At 43.8% G+C, this 16,456-nt stretch overlaps 2 long non-coding RNA genes across 2 annotated transcripts in view; both read right to left on the bottom strand.

Moving 5' to 3' along the window:
* The window catches only part of LOC140910740 (uncharacterized), a 184,496-nt gene that overhangs the window by 35,706 nt on the left and 132,334 nt on the right, over positions 1–16,456 (bottom strand). The window lies entirely within an intron of this gene.
* The window catches only part of LOC140910737 (uncharacterized), a 53,180-nt gene that overhangs the window by 11,420 nt on the left and 25,304 nt on the right, over positions 1–16,456 (bottom strand). The window contains exon 2 of the long non-coding RNA XR_012158708.1: positions 8,392–9,146. This is a non-coding gene — a long non-coding RNA (uncharacterized lncRNA). The remainder of the gene's footprint in view (positions 1–8,391; positions 9,147–16,456) is intronic.

Here is a 16,456-nt window from a genome sequence, read left to right as displayed (position 1 = left end):
TGAGAGTTCACACAGACTTGCTGTTGGGAGGGGAAGGGAGGAAGTGCTCCTTTATAACCTTTAGCCTAGTGGTTGAGGTACTCAGCTGAGAGGTGACAGATTCCTGTTCAAATCCCTTCTCCTCATCAGGTGTCGGGGGGCTTTGAATCAGTGATCTCCACACCCCAGGTGAGTGTCCTAACCACTAGGCTCAAGGATCTAAGGGAGCGCCTCCTATATTTTAAGCTCTGCATGAATGCCTATCTTCCCCGAGTTTGTGGCTCTCTAAGCAGAAATAGGCACCCACCTCAGGGTGGGGCTTAGCACCACACCTCTTTGGTCACCATTATAGATGGCTCCCTGTCTAGCATGCTGGCTTTGTGGATCACATTGTAAGGTTCCTATCTCTCCCCATTCATCGCATAAGGAACCTATGTGCTTAACTCAGTCTTGGTGGATCACAATATTGTGCCTGTAATTTTCTAGGCATCTAGAGTTAGGCAACACAATGCCCAGCATTGCAGTGCTTAAGTACCTTTGTGGATCTAGGCTCAAGAGGATATATTACTAGGTGAAACTTCTGTCTCCACATAACAAATGTCAAATGCCATCCCGATGTGTAGAAAGAATAGTAAATATGGCAGGCAACCAGCTTGGCTTAACAGTGAAATCCTTGCTGATCTTAAACACAAAAAAGAAGCTTACAAGAAGTGGAAGATTGGACAAATGACCAGGGAAGAGTATAAAAATATTACTCGATCATGCAGGAGTGAAATCAGGAAGGCCAAATCACACCTGGAGTTGCAGCTAGCAAGAGATGTTAAGAGTAACAAGAAGGGTTTCTTCAGGTATGTTGGCAACAAGAAGAAAGCCAAGGAAAGTGTGGGCCCCTTAGTGAATGAGGGAGGCAACCTAGTGACAGAGGATGTGGAAAAAGCTAATGTACTCAATGCTTTTTTTGCCTCTGTCTTCACGAACAAGGTCAGCTCCCAGACTACTGCACTGGGCAGCACAGCATGGGGAGGAGGTGACCAGCCCTCTGTGGAGAAAGAAGTGGTTAGGGACTATTTAGAAAAGCTGGACGAGCACAAGTCCATGGGGCCGGATGTGCTAGCGTCCAAGAGTGCTAAAGGAGTTGGCGGATGTGATTGCCAAGCCATTGGCCATTATCTCTGAAAACTCATGGCGATCGGGGGAGGTCCCGGACGACTGGAAAAGGGCTAATGTAGTGCCCATCTTTAAAAAAGGGAAGAAGTAAGATCCTGGGAACTACAGGCCAGTCAGCCTCACCTCAGTCCCTGGAAAAATCATGGAGCAGGTCCTTAAGGAATCAATTGTGAAGCACTTAGAGGAGAGGAAAGTGATCAGGAACAGTCAGCATGGATTCACCAAGGGCAAGTCATGCCTGACTAATCTAATTGCCTTCTATGATGAGATAACTGGCTCTGTGGATGAGGGGAAAGCGGTGGACGTGTTGTTCCTTGACTTTTGTAAAGCTTTTGACACCGTTTCCCACAGTATTCTTGCCAGCAAGTTAAAGAAGTATGGGCTGGATGAATGGACTATAAGGTGGATAGAAAGCTGGCTAGATCATCGGGCTCAATGGGTAGTGATCAATGGCTCCATGTCTAGTTGGCAGCCGGTATCAAGTGGAGTGCCCCAAGGGTCGGTCCTCGGACCGGTTTTGCTCAAAATCTTCATAAATGATCTGGAGGATGGTGTGGTTTGCACCCTCAGCAAGTTTGCAGATAACACTAAACTGGGAGGAGAGGTAGATACACTGGAGGGTAGGGATAGAATACAGAGGGCCCTAGACAAATTGGAGGATTGGGCCAAAAGAAATCTGATGAGGTTCAACAAGGACAAATGCAGAGTCCTGTACTTTGGACAGAAGAATCCCATGCACCGCTACAGACTAGGGACCGAATGGCTCAGCAGCAGTTCTGCAGAAAAGGACCTAGGGGTTACAGTGGAAGAGAAGCTGGATATGAGTCAACAGTGTGCCCTTGTTGCCAAGACGGCCAATGGCATTTTGGGATGTATATGTAGGGGCATTGCCAGCAGATCGAGGGACGTGATCATTCCCCTTTATTCGATATTGGTGAGGCCTCATCTGGAGTACTGTGTCCAGTTTTGGGCCCCACACTACAAGAAGGATGTGGAAAAATTGGAAAGAGTCCAGCGGAGGGCAACAAAAATGATTAGGGGACTGGAACACATGACTTATGAGGAGAGGCTGAGGGAACTGGGATTGTTTAGTCTGTGGAAGAGAAGAATGAGGGGGGATTTGATAGCTGCTTTCAACTACCTGAAAGGGGGTTCCAAAGAGGATGGATCTAGGCTGTTCTCAGTGGTAGCTGATGACAGAACAAGGAGTAACGGTCTCAAGTTGCAGTGGGGGAGGTTTAGGTTAGATATTAGGAAAAACCTTTTCACTAGGAGGGTGGTGAAACACTGGAATTCGTTACCTAGGGAGGTGGTGGAATCTCCTTCCTTAGAAGTTTTTAAGGTCAGGCTTGACAAAGCCCTGGCTGGGATGATTTAGTTGGGGACTGGTCCTGCTTTGAGCAGGGGGTTGGACTAGATGACCTCCTGAGGTCCCTTCCAATCCTGATATTCTATGATTCTATGATTCTAAGTCATGCTCACTTTTGCTGGAGCAACCACCAATTTAGTTCTGTCTTCTTCAGATGGTTGGAGATATTCAAACTGGATAGTTTTGCAGATTGGGCTGAGCTTCCATTTTCAGGTATATCTTGTATAGCTCCTCTCCCTTGCTAATGGGAGGGATTAACCATTCAAACATTGGGGCTTAGCCCAGATGATCTTCAGAGACACACAGATATGTATCACCTGGGCTCTTCAGGGCCCAAAAGCCCAGCCACATGATCCTCATAGAGAACAAACTTCTGTAGCATTTAATTTCAGAGGTGATTTCATTTCAGTAATGAGTAAAGCAATTCCTCTGTATATAGAAGAGTACTTTTTCTAAAGATGTATGTACATATTTGCATGTGCACAACTGCATGTGCCTAGTCTGTGCACATAAATAATATCTTTGCATATGCACATAGCCACTGGTGTTATGTACATGTGAAAAAAAATTGCACACAACTGCAGTATTTTGCATACACAAATGATTGTGCTCATCTTTGAAGGTCTGACACATATTATATAGTATCTAAAGGAGTTTACTAACTTCCCAGATTGAAATATGTATATAATTATCATAAAAAGCACTCCCTTTCAAAAATACCTTCATGAACAAATGTCACGTATTATGAAAATAATAAAAATGACAGCATTATTCATAGTAGCAATGTAGCTTTTATGGCAGTTCACTTGCAATCATCTTCTCTAGATTGCTAATTATATACCTCAAGCTGTATTTATTAGTACAAAGATTGAGTAGTTTGCTCTTTTGTATGGTTTGTCAGAAAAAGCCTGTATTAAATATCTATGGCCTTGTTCACACTTGAGAAATCTGGCACGGCAATCAATGTGTTGTCTACTTAGCATAATTGTAACACCTCCCACCCACACACAAAAGTACTCTAAATGGTGCATAGGCATTATTATAGCCTGTTGGATTACTCTTGCTTCAGGCAATGCTTACCACCATGCCAATCTCCACTATTACGATGCCAGTGTAGGTGAATATTGCTGGCTTAATAGCCCAAATGGTGAAAACAATCCTCTCACAACCATCAAGCAGTGCCCCAGTCAGTGATTAGGTAGTATTTGGTTTACCTTCCTGCATTCCACTGCCCTGGGGTCAAGTTTCCTGCACACGGCTTACCTGTACAGAAAGGCACACACTGTGGAGCCCAGATGCACTCTATTTTCCATAATGAACAATATCTTGTACTTCCATGACTCAGCTGATTACAGGTACTGCATGTCTCTAAGCTAACTTTGTTGGTGCCATCACTCTATGAAATGGTGTTTCAAGGCCCAGCAGTAAAGTTTTGTTTCTTCAGTTCAAAACACTGAGGTGATACTATATCTAGTTTCATTTCAATCTTCTGTAGAAAAATTCTAATGACATAACTCTACTTGTATTAACTGTAGTGATGGGGCAAAACTGGAACATAAAATCTGAAACTGAGGTGCTCTGGTTTAACCACAATTTGTTGGTCTAGATGCAGAAATTTCATGGTCTGTGTTAAGTAGGAAACAGAGAAGACTAAATCATCTAACTTTATATCTGTGAAACCTCTTTGTATTTAGTAGGGGTGTCATAAATATAAAGGGAAGGGTAAACCCCTTTGAAATCCCTCCTGGCCAGGGGAAAGCTCCTCTCACCTGTAAAGGGTTAAGAAGCTAAAGGTAGCCTCGCTGGCACCTGACCAAAATGATTGGTTTCCAAGTAGTTGGAGGTTTTTTGCTTTAATTTGGGCCCAGAGCAGAGACAAGGGAATTGTCTTTTTCTGTAGACTGACAATCACTATCAGAGAATAGATATTCTATTCCAGCACAGCAAAATTTTACAGCCAAGTTTTGTTTGTTTATTTCTAAACCTCGGGTGTAAAGTTAGTTAAAAACAGAGAGGTTAGAATGACAAAATCCGCGGCTCGACTACAGCTCGAATTAGCCAAATTTCAGGCTGAGGAAAGACAAAGGGAACATGAAAGACAGATAGAACTCATGCGGCTGAAGAAGGAACAAGAAAGGGAGGCAGCGAGAGAAGCAGAACAACACCAAGCGGCTGCTCACAGGAGAGCTATGGAAGCAAGGGACAAAGAACTGGAGGAGAAGGAAAAAGAGAGGAAGTATGTGGAGGAGATGGAGAAGATAAAGGCTCAGCAGAATATCCCAACAAACCCTAGTAATCCTTCTCCAAGTACCACTTCCCATATTACAGACGATTTGTACCGCACTACAGCCAAATCGCTGCCCCACTGACAGACCTAACCAAAAAGAAACAGCCAAATGCTGTTCAGTGGACCGAAAAGTGTCAGAAGGCCTTTAACAAGCTTAAAGCGACACTCATGTCTGACCCTGTACTAAGGGCCCCAGACTTTGATAAACTGTTCCTAGTAACCACAGATGCGTCCGAGCGTGGTGTGGGAGCAGTTTTAATGCAGAAAGGACCTGATCAAGAATTCCACCCTGTAGTGTTTCTCAGCAAAAAACTGTCTGAGAGGGAAAGCAACTGGTCAGTCACTGAAAAAGAATGTTACGCCATTGTCTACGCTCTGGAAAAGCTACGCCCATATGTTTGGGGACAGCGTTTCCACCTGCAAACCGACCATGCTGCACTGAAGTGGCTTCACACCGTCAAGGAAACTAACAAAAAACTTCTTCGGTGGAGTTTAACTCTCCAAGATTTTGATTTCGACATCCAACACATCTCAGGAGCTTCTAACAAAGTGGCTGATGCACTCTCCCGTGAAAGTTTCCCAGAATCAACTGGTTAAAATCGTCCTTGAGATGTGGAAAATATTGTTAGTCTTTATGTACTTGGTAGTATATTTAGAGATGCATGTGTCTTATTAACTCTGTTTTTCCTAGAGCTCCAGGAAGAAATCCCAGCCAGTGTTTCACCCTAGCTGAGATTTGGGGGGCGTGTCATAAATATAAAGGGAAGGGTAAACCCCTTTGAAATCTCTCCTGGCCAGGGGAAAGCTCCTCTCACCTGTAAAGGGTTAAGAAGCTAAAGGTAGCCTCGCTGGCACCTGACCAAAATGACCAATGAGGAGACAAGATACTTTCAAAAGCTGGGAGGAGGGAGAGAAACAAAGGGTCTGTGTGTCTGTCTATAGTCTGTCTTGGCCGGGGATAGACCAGGAATGGAGTCTTAGAACTTTTAGTAAGTAATCTAGCTAGGTACGTGTTAGATTATGATTTCTTTAAATGGCTGAGAAAAGAATTGTGCTGAATAGAATAACTATTTCTGTCTGTGTACCTTTTTTGTAACTTAAGGTTTTGCCTAGAGGGGTTCTCTATGTTTTTGAATCTAATTACCCTGTAAGATATCTACCATCCTGATTTTACAGGGGGGATTTCTTTATTTCTATTTACTTCTATTTTTATTAAAAGTCTTCTTGTAAGAAACTGAATGCTTTTTCATTGTTCTCAGATCCAAGGGTTTGGGTCTGTGGTCACCTATGCAAATTGGTGAGGCTTTTTATCCAACATTTCCCAGGAAAGGGGGGGTGCAAGTGTTGGGAGGATTGTTCATTGTTCTTAAGATCCAAGGGTCTGGGTCTGTAGTCACCTCGGCAAATTGGTGAGGCTTTTTACCAAACCTTGTCCAGGAAGTGGGGTGCAAGGTTTTGGGAAGTATTTTGGGGGGAAGGACGCATCCAAACAGCTCTTCCCCAGTAACCAGTATTAGTTTGGTGGTGGTAGCGGCCAGTCCAAGGACAACGGGTGGAATATTTTGTACCTTGGGGAAGTTTTGACCTAAGCTGGTAAAGATAAGCTTAGGAGGTTTTTCATACAGGTCCCCACATCTGTACCCTAGAGTTCAGAGTGGGGGAGGAACCTTGACAAGGGGTTTGCATTCAACTCCCAGGATCTGCACCTTCTCCTATATTGCTTTGTTTCTGAATTTGATCACAGACTAAAAAGGATCTATTTTCAGGTACTGGTTTGGGTGCAGGCCAAGTCTCAGAGGAACATCTACTTGTATGGGATTGCAGCCCAAGATGGTGGCAACTTTGAGAACAACTGTTCAAGTATTTCCTACAATTTAAAACCAATCTTTCAAGGTGAGGGGCTTGCAGACTGATAATATTTATCTAGTCTTTTCATCTCAAATCTCATGACATGTCTCACAAAAGTTGGGTTCTATGAAATGTAAGCCTAAACCTGAGCCCTAATTCAACCTTGACCCTAAATTTAAGTGAGAACTGGATCTGAAAACCATTTCCTTGGCTCAGCTTTCAGCTAAATATGGGCTTGACTTACAATGCTTTTTCAGAACAACCATTTTCTTTGCAACAGCACATGTACTGGTGTTTCATAACAAAACTATTTTTATACCTAAGGTGTTCTTACCATCCACAAGTGCAGATTCAGTAGCTACGTGTAAACAAGCTGTGTGCAATATGAAAATGTGGTGAGCTTATATCACCAGCTAAGCAAAGGACAGGAGATATTGTTAGCTTTAAAATAACGAGAAACACTACTAAATAGAATTGACCAACATGTGTGTAGTTGTGAAAACAGGGGGACTCTCTCTCATCATTTAGTTGCCAGCTCTAAAGGAAGGGGATAAGTCATCTTGCAGCAAATGCAGACAACCATGGAACAGAAGTTTAGCTTTATCTGCTGCTTTTAAGCATAACAGCTTTTACTCTGTGCAGATTGTTCCTGGAAAAGGCCTCATGGCTCAAAGATAATTGCTAACTTTGTCTTCTGCTACCAGTGTCCATTTAATAACCTTGTTGCATTCACAGCCCACACACTGACGCACATCTCCTCTTCTTTTGATCCTTAACCTATTTAAGTCTGGGCCTGAATAGCTTTCTAATGCTGAATGAGCAGTTAGGTCTTTCAGGTCAATGTGAAAGCCATGCAGGCACACTTTATTGCTAATGGTATTTCTGTACATAAATCCCCACACATCTATTACAGAAAATAACCTAACCACTTCCTGAAAGCAGCTGGCAAGAAAGCGAAGGTACAGGCACATCAACTCCATTCTTAAACCAAAAAACTCACTGTTTTAAAAATATATTTGTTTAAATTCCAAAGGTGATTTGTCAGCTTTAAAGACAAAGGGCAGACTTTTCAAACTTTGTTGCCTAGAGTTGTACAGCTCAATGCATAACTAGGAACTCAGACGAATGCCCTTATTTGCAGAGGTGCTGAGCACCTGCAACTTCCATGCTGTGGGTAATCAGCACGGCTGAATTTTAGGTCTCCTATTCAGACGCCTAATTATGAACTTGCGTGGCTAAAAGTAGGCACTCTAGAATTTAGACATAGCGCTAACATTTTCAGGGTGTGTGCCCATGGGATTTGCAAACACATGCCTGATTTGAGTGTAAGGCAGTCATGTAGATTTGTAGGATGATACAGCTTCTGGGCATTGTGGGCATGAACCAAGGTGTTAGACACATTACCGGGATTTTTCAATTATGTAGAGGAAGCCTACAGGAGATAAGTGCTATACCCTACCAGGAAATCAGTGGAGTTACATGCAGAGGTGGATCTGGCCATTGTATTTACCATGTGTGTAGTTTAAACATATATGATCAAGCTGGAATATACTGTCTTGTTGAAAATACATTATTGTTACCTCAGTTTCCCTAGAAACTAACCCAGGGTTACACTTATATTGTTTTTATTAAATGCCGCTGGTGAATCAAACAGAAAAGGGATGGGGCTTATTCATGCATGCACACATTCATCATATTCATCCCCTCATGCACCCACACACTCACACAGCGGGAGAGTTACCGGAGACAGCAGAGGAAGCCGAGAAGCTGAAGCATAGTAGATCTGGTGTGTCCGCCTGAGGTCACGGATCTGGGCCGGCCAGCAGGTCAAGAAACAGGGGGCTTGTGTGTATGCCTTCTTCCTTGTGCTGGAACTGGGTGGCTCCTGTCACGTGCACTGAGTTTCCCTTTTGTATCCGTCACCGAGAAGCATTCCCAGGCCTCGTTCCTTTCACACATACCAGGTTCTTCTTTTCTTTACAGCACCCCATGATTGCCTTCTCAGGGCAGATTACATTACTGTCTCCTGTCTCCGGGCTCTAGTCTCCTTGCAGTTCCTCTCTGCCCACTCCCACATACACTCCCTTGTTCACACTCCCTTATCTCCCTTACACACTCCCTTGTTCACACTGTCTCTGATTGCGTGATGGGGTATTGCAAAGCTTGGAGGTTTGTACAAGTGGTAACTGAAAAGGTTACAAAGCTTGCAAGAGTAACAAAGCTTAAAAGGCTATGCTAACAATAACTAAAGTTACAAAGTTTGCAAAAGGTTACAGAACTTAATGATCATACTAGCAATGACTGAAATGTTACAAATCTTACAATCGCATTCTGCTGGATTGAGCAGAGGCTTTACATAACAATTATCTCCCAAGAAAAAAGGGTAAGTGCCAGGTTTTGATGCAGGGGAACAGGGACTGTAAGGGACAGCTGGTATGTGTCTGATGTGGTACTTTTTTTCTGTGCTGTTGTCAGAATGCAGCACAATGCTGGCTCCTACAGTAAAAACAGAATTTTAGTGAACAAGCTGCAGGGAGAGAAATAAAACAAATTTGTCTCTATCCAAGTGATCATCAGCCACCAAACATGTACATGAAATTCAAATATGGCAGAAAAGCAAGGAAATCTGTATGCTCAGGTTTGATTTTTGTTTCCATTTATTTGCTCATATAAATTCCATTCCCTGGCTTCTATGTGAATAGAAATTTACCTTGAAACTACTAAATCCCAATCCATTAGTAGTTAGTGCTAGAAGGGCAATAACATGCTCTCTGTTGCTGTTGCACTTCTTACATTTTGGCTACTACATGAGAGAGCTCATTCTACATAAACAACCAGCCTCTTTGGCAGGATACTTCTTTCCTTTGAAGTCATAGTTCATTCTGCATTTTGTATAAACAAGCTAGTATAATGCAATGCAGTCTCCATTGCTCTCCTGGGGTACCCACATAAACCCACTGGCTCCATGGAGATTGCTTACAAAAGGCAACCTTTTCCATAGAGCCCCACCACATGAGGGAACCTCCCTTCCAGGGAAAGCTGCAGCCAAGGGTATCAGACAGTTGGCAGTGCTGGATTCCAGAAGCAATGCTTAGGCACATGCAAATAATTTCCACTTTCCCCTGCCTGAATTTGGACCAATTTGGGAAATTCTTAATCAAATGAAATAACCTCAGCATTTGAGATATTCTATTTTTGTTTCAAAATATTCCCTCCTCTGTAGCTATTGGTCTTTACACACAGAGATAGGATGTTATCATGTGTTTGTGTTGGGCATGGCACATCATTGTTAACTCTGCTTAAGCAAACATTATCGCAGAAGAGTTGTACTGACAACGGCTGTGGTACAGCTGACAGTTACATGGAGGACACAAGTTTGGACAGGGCAGGAACCCATGTGGGAGGTTTTGGTAGCCAAGTCTCCTTGTTCTGTTTCAAATTTGTACATTTTGAGTTGTTCAGAATTGTGCACCCCACAAGACAGAAATCATGGTGGGAGAGAGTTAAAAACCACAATGAAATCCAGGCCCGAGTAAAGACAATGGCAAAACCCCTATTGACTTCAGTGGGGCCAGGATTTCACCTCAGAGATCTGGTTCCTTCTGTAAGTGTGAAAAATGAGACACTCAAATCAGACTAAGGGGAAAGCATATGAGAAATGTGCATGTGTTTCCCACCACTCTCCTGCTGACAATAGGGGTCATTTAACTAACCCCAGTACAGAAGCAACAGTGACAGATGGCATGAAGAGAGAGAATGTCCCTGATGGTGACAACGGGGGAGATGGCATAGAATCATAGAATATCAGGGTTGGAAGGGACCCCTGAAGGTCATCTAGTCCAACCCCCTGCTCGAAGCAGGACCAATTCCCAGTTAAATCATCCCAGCCAGGGCTTTGGCAAGCCTGACCTTAAAAACCTCTAAGGAAGGAGATTCTACCACTTCCCTAGGTAACGCATTCCAGTGTTTCACCACCCTCTTAGTGAAAAAGTTTTTCCTAATATCCAATCTAAACCTCCCCCACTGCAACTTGAGACCATTACTCTTCGTTCTGTCATCTGCTACCATTGAGAACAGTCTAGAATCATCCTCTTTGGAGCCCCCTTTCAGGTAGTTGAAAGCAGCTATCAAATCCCCCCTCATTCTTCTCTTCTGCAGGCTAAACAATCCCAGCTCCCTCAGCCTCTCCTCATAAGTCATGTGTTCTAGACCCCTAATCATTTTTGTTGCCCTTCGCTGGACTCTCTCCAATTTATCCACATCCTTCTTGTAGTGTGGGGCCCAAAACTGGACACAGTACTCCAGATGAGGCCTCACCAATGTCGAATAGAGGGGAACGATCACGTCCCTCGATCTGCTCGCTATGCCCCTACTTATACATCCCAAAATGCCATTGGCCTTCTTGGCAACAAGGGCACACTGCTGACTCATATCCAGCTTCTCATCCACTGTCACCCCTAGGTCCTTTTCCGCAGATCTGCTGCCTAGCCATTCGGTCCCTAGTCTGTAGCGGTGCATTGGATTCTTCCATCCTAAGTGCAGGACCCTGCACTTATCCTTATTGAACCTCATCAGATTTCTTTTGGCCCAATCCTCCAATTTGTCTACGTCCTTCTGTATCCTATCCCTCCCCTCCAGCGTATCTACCACTCCTCCCAGTTTAGTATCATCCGCAAATTTGCTGAGAGTGCAATCCACACCATCCTCCAGATCATTTATGAAGATATTGAACAAAACCGGCCCCAGGACCGACCCCTGGGGCACTCCACTTGACACCGGCTGCCAACTAGACATGGAGCCATTGATCACTACCCGTTGAGCCCGACAATCTAGCCAGACTTCTACCCACCTTATAGTGCATTCATCCAGCCCATACTTCTTTAACTTGTTGACAAGAATACTGTGGGAGACCGTATCAAAAGCTTTGCTAAAGTCAAGAAACAATACATCCACTGCTTTCCCTTCATCCACAGAACCAATAATCTCATCATAAAAGGCGATTAGATTAGTCAGGCATGACCTTTCCTTGGTGAATCCATGCTGGCTGTTCCTGATCACCTTCCTCTCATGCAAGTGCTTCAGGATTGATTCTTTGAGGACCTGCTCCATGATTTTTCCAGGGACTGAGGTGAGGCTGACTGACCTGTAGTTCCCAGGATCCTCCTTCTTCCCTTTTTTAAAGATTGGCACTACATTAGCCTTTTTCCAGTCATCCGGGACTTCCCCGGTTCGCCACGAGTTTTCAAAGATAATGGCCAATGGCTCTGCAATCACAGCCGCCAATTCCTTCAGCACTCTCGGATGCAACTCATCCGGCCCCATGGACTTGTGCACGTCCAGCTTTTCTAAATAGTCCCTAACCACCTCTATCTCCACAGAGGGCTGGCCATCTCTTCCCCATTTTGTGATGCCCAGCGCAGCAGTCTGGGAGCTGACCTTGTTAGTGAAGACAGAGGCAAAAAAAAGCATTGAGTACATTAGCTTTTTCCACATCCTCTGTCACTAGGTTGCCTCCCTCATTCAGTAAGGGGCCCACACTTTCCTAGGCTTTCTTCTTGTTGCCAACATACCTGAAGAAACCCTTCTTGTTACTCTTGACATCTCTCGCTAGCTGCAGCTCCAGGTGAGATTTGGCCCTCCTGATTTCATTCCTACATGCCCGAGCAATATTTTTATACTCTTCCCTGGTCATATGTCCAACCTTACACTTCTTGTAAACTTCTTTTTTATGTTTAAGATCCGCTAGGATTTCACTATTAAGCCAAGCTGGTCGCCTGCCATATTTACTATTCTTTCGACTCATCGGGATGGTTTGTCCCTGTAACCTCAACAGGGATTCCTTGAAATACAGCCAGCTCTCCTGGACTCCTTTCCCCTTCAAGTTAGTCCCCCAGGGGATCCTGGCCATCCATTCCCTGATGGAGTCGAAGTCTGCTTTCCTGAAGTCCAGGGTCCGTATCCTGCTGCTTACCTTTCTTCCCAGTTTAGTTTGGGCCTTAAATGCCTAACTCCCATTGATTCTACAGCTTCCAGTGGGAATTAAGCACCTAACTGCCATTTGTAGGTTTAAAAAAAGTCTTCTCCAATGACAAAGGTAACCACAGAAAAATAGTGGGTACGTTTGCCAGTGTTCCTGACTTCTCCTCAGGACCTTTCCTGAATGACCATATCTTAGCACTGTGGAACTCATGACTCTCACTCCATCCCAGTCACCAGTGTGTACTTTCCTAGGGAACACTCAAAAGGCAACGAGAATGTATTGACATTTCGATAAGGAAAGAACAGCGATCATGCCAGCTTTACAGAGCAGCGTGCTGCCAGCTGACCACCTGGCACTAAGGCCCAAATTCTGCCTCCCACAAGTGTGAGTTCTTTCATATACAGTAAGTTTTGCTCTTTGTTATTTGCATTCTGGAATACAGAGAATGGAGGGAAATTAAAGGTTTGATCCAAAGCCTATTGATGTCAATGGGGGTCTTTCTACTGACCTCAGTGGGCATTGGCTCAGTCCCGAACAGCCTTTAACCTTGGCATCAGATGACATTAATTGCTTTGCTGTCCTCTTTACATTCTCTCTTTTTCATTCCTGTGTTGTCTGTAGACAAATAATCTAACACTTAGCTCTGGGCTGACATTTTCATTCTCAACATACAGTAATATCTTGTAATGAAGGAAAATCAATGCCCCGTGTCCCTCTCTGGGTCTCCTGCTCCCGTGGAGACACCATAACTTTTGTCACATCACCCCTTGGGCCTGGAATCTCCTCCTTGACCTTGTGTGCTATGGAGGGTGGAGAGCTATTTAAGTTAAAGAAGAATGTTGGTACATGGTATAAACTGGCAATGAATAAACTTAGGACTGGAAACTAGAAGATTTCTAACCATCAGAGGGATAACATTCAAAAACTGGTAGGAGAACACTTCAATCTCTCTGGCCACTCAGTAAAAGACTTAAGGGTAGCAATTTTGCAACAGAAAAGCTTCAAAACCAGACTCCAATGAGAAACTGTTGAGCTTGAATTAATATGCAAACTAGATACCATTAACTTGGGTTTGAATAGAGACTGGGAGTGGCTGGATCATTACACATATTGAATCTATTTCCCCATGTTAAGTATCCTCACACCTTCTTGTCAACTGTCTAAATGGGCCATCCTAATTATCACTACAAAAGTTTTTTTCTCCTGCTGATAATAGCTCATCTTAATTAATTAGCCTCTTACAGTTTCTATGGCAACTTCCACCTTCTCTGTATGTATGTATCTATCTATCTATCTATCTATCTATATATATATATCTTCTTTCTATATGTTCCATTCTATGCATCCAATGAAGTGGGCTGTAGCCCACGAAAACTTCTGCTCTAATAAATTTTTTAGTCTTTAAGGTGCCACAAGTATTCTTGTTCTTTTTGCAGATACAGACTAACACGGCTGCTACTCTGAAACCAGAATTACCTGTGGTGGTTTGGTCTGGGGGGTCTCTTCTGGTTCGTGTCTTATGTTCCTAACCGTATCATGCTTCAGGCGGACACCTCTGGACCAGGAAGGGGATTTTTTCCCCTAATGTATTCTGGGTTGGGTTTTTTGGGTCTTCTTCCTCTGAAGCATCAGAGATGGCCAAAAGTGGAGATGGAACACTGCATAGGGTGAGCCAATGGTATTGAGAATTCTCTTCCTCGGGTGTTTGGTTAGTGGGACCTTGTTCACCTGCTCAGAGTCTGACTGATCATCATATCTGGAGTAGGAAAGGAATTTGCCCCTAGTTCATCCTGGGGGGTTTTCTGCCTCTCTCCTTACCATGGGGTGTGGGTTACTTGTTGGGTATACCTCACTTAACCAATTTCCTGCCATTGGTGGGGCCTTGAGCATTGGTACACCTCACCCCTTCCTGTTCTCTCCCTGTGGCACGCAATAGTTTAATCTCCTGAGGGCTGTAATACTTTGGTCTAATTCTGGTTGTTGGATGTGATGTGAAGGTGACTTGGAGGTGCTGGTAGCCTGTGGTACACAGGAGGTCAGACTAGATCTGATGTTCTTTTCTGACTTTAATCTCTATGACTCTTTATTATTTGTACCACAGTAATGTCCATAAGACCTAATCAGGAATGGGGCCCTGTTAATTCCAGACACTGTACAAACACAGGTAGATGTGATCCTTGCCTGGAAGAGATTACAATCTCATTTAAGATAAGATTCAACAAGAGAATGTAACAAACCAAAGGAGGAAAAATAGTTCACTTGGCTACACAGGCTGACAAGTGGGCCTTATCCAAAGCCCACTGAACTCAATGGAAGTTTTCCCACTAACTTCAGTGGACTTTGGATCAAGCCCAGTGTGCACAACTGGATCATGTTAACTTACTTAAATCTCATTTAAAAAATTCCCCATCAAACTACAGCCACCTACCCTGTGCTCCCTTAACATGTGCCATGTCCCTCAAAAAGAGATACCCCCAGCTGATTGCCTGCTACTGTCTGTTTAATCTAATGCATCATGCACTTTACTTTTTCCCCTTCCACATAATCTATACCCAAGTGCTCCCCTACTTGGGACTATAAATTCCCCTTTAAAAAACAAAAAAACAAACAAGTTATCCCCAGCATTTCCTCAGGCAACAGGTCCCCCACCTCTACATAAGGTGCGTGACCTGCACTGGAATGGGAGGCCACAGGGGTATGTCTACATTGCAGTCAAATACCTGCAACTGGCCTGCATCAGCTGACTTGGCCTTGCGGGGCTCAAGCTGCAGCGCTATGAAACTGAAGTATAGGCCCTCGGGCTGGAGTCCAGGCTCTGGGATCTCGCTCCATCACAGCCTCCCATCTGAACGCAAACATGTACACTGTAATTTTATAGCCCTGCAGCCCAAGCCCCACAAACTTGAGTCAGCTGACACAGCCAAGCCGTGGGTGTTTTATTGCAGTTTGGACATACCCTGGGATTCTAAGAATTATCCCAATCTGAGCTCTAGGGTAGATTCCCACAGGTTTTGAAGTAAGAAGCTTTGGTTTTCTTTCAAGTGCTGAGTTTTTTACCACTTCACCCTTCTTGATTATATTGTTCCCTCAGACTATCAGGCTGAGATTGTCACAGTTACTGGAGGTATTTGTTCATCACTCCCCCGCCACAAGCCCCGATAATTTAAAACCAAATCTCCTACATATCTTTATATTATCTTTGTATTTAGCCTAATATCTTGAAAATATTAGGCTAAATATATTGCATCCAATGTTAAGAGAATGTAAAGGTTGCATGATTAGGCTCTCAAAGGTTAGGAGAAGTGGGAGCAAAGGCTACAAGGAGCCAACACAATTGTAAAAAAGCCTGTTATTTGGTTTCTTCTGTCACAAGCATTGACTTCCTATGGCTCCCTTTTGTTTTTATCCCTTGCTGTGTCTCAGGTAGATTATAAGCCCCAAGGTGCAGAAACCAGCTTTTTTTAATTTTAGGATGCTGTCTAAATAAATTACTAGCAGCAGCAGCAACAGTGGTATTTAGCAATACTAAAACAGGTAGTGGTGAGTTGCTTAATCCAGAGTGAACAGGCAGGATTGGTTTACAAGCCCATCTCAGGTAAAAGAAGCTAATAACATTATTATCTGTATTACTGCAGCACAGAGGCCATAAGCAAAATCAGGGCCCACTTGCGTGATACACATTCAAGTACACTATAAGAGCCAAGCCTGCCCTGAAGCGCTTACAATCCAAGGCTTTGATTTTGCAAGCTGTTCCCTACTGAGGGACCCCAATGGACAAGGCAGACAAATTTCAGAGTAACAGCCGTGTTAGTCTGTATTCGCAAAA

Source organism: Lepidochelys kempii, chromosome 4 (assembly GCF_965140265.1).
Source record: "Lepidochelys kempii isolate rLepKem1 chromosome 4, rLepKem1.hap2, whole genome shotgun sequence".
NCBI lineage: Eukaryota > Metazoa > Chordata > Testudines > Cheloniidae > Lepidochelys > Lepidochelys kempii.
The sequence above is the reverse complement of the archived record's forward strand: the minus strand, read 5'-3'. Positions and strand labels throughout refer to the sequence as shown.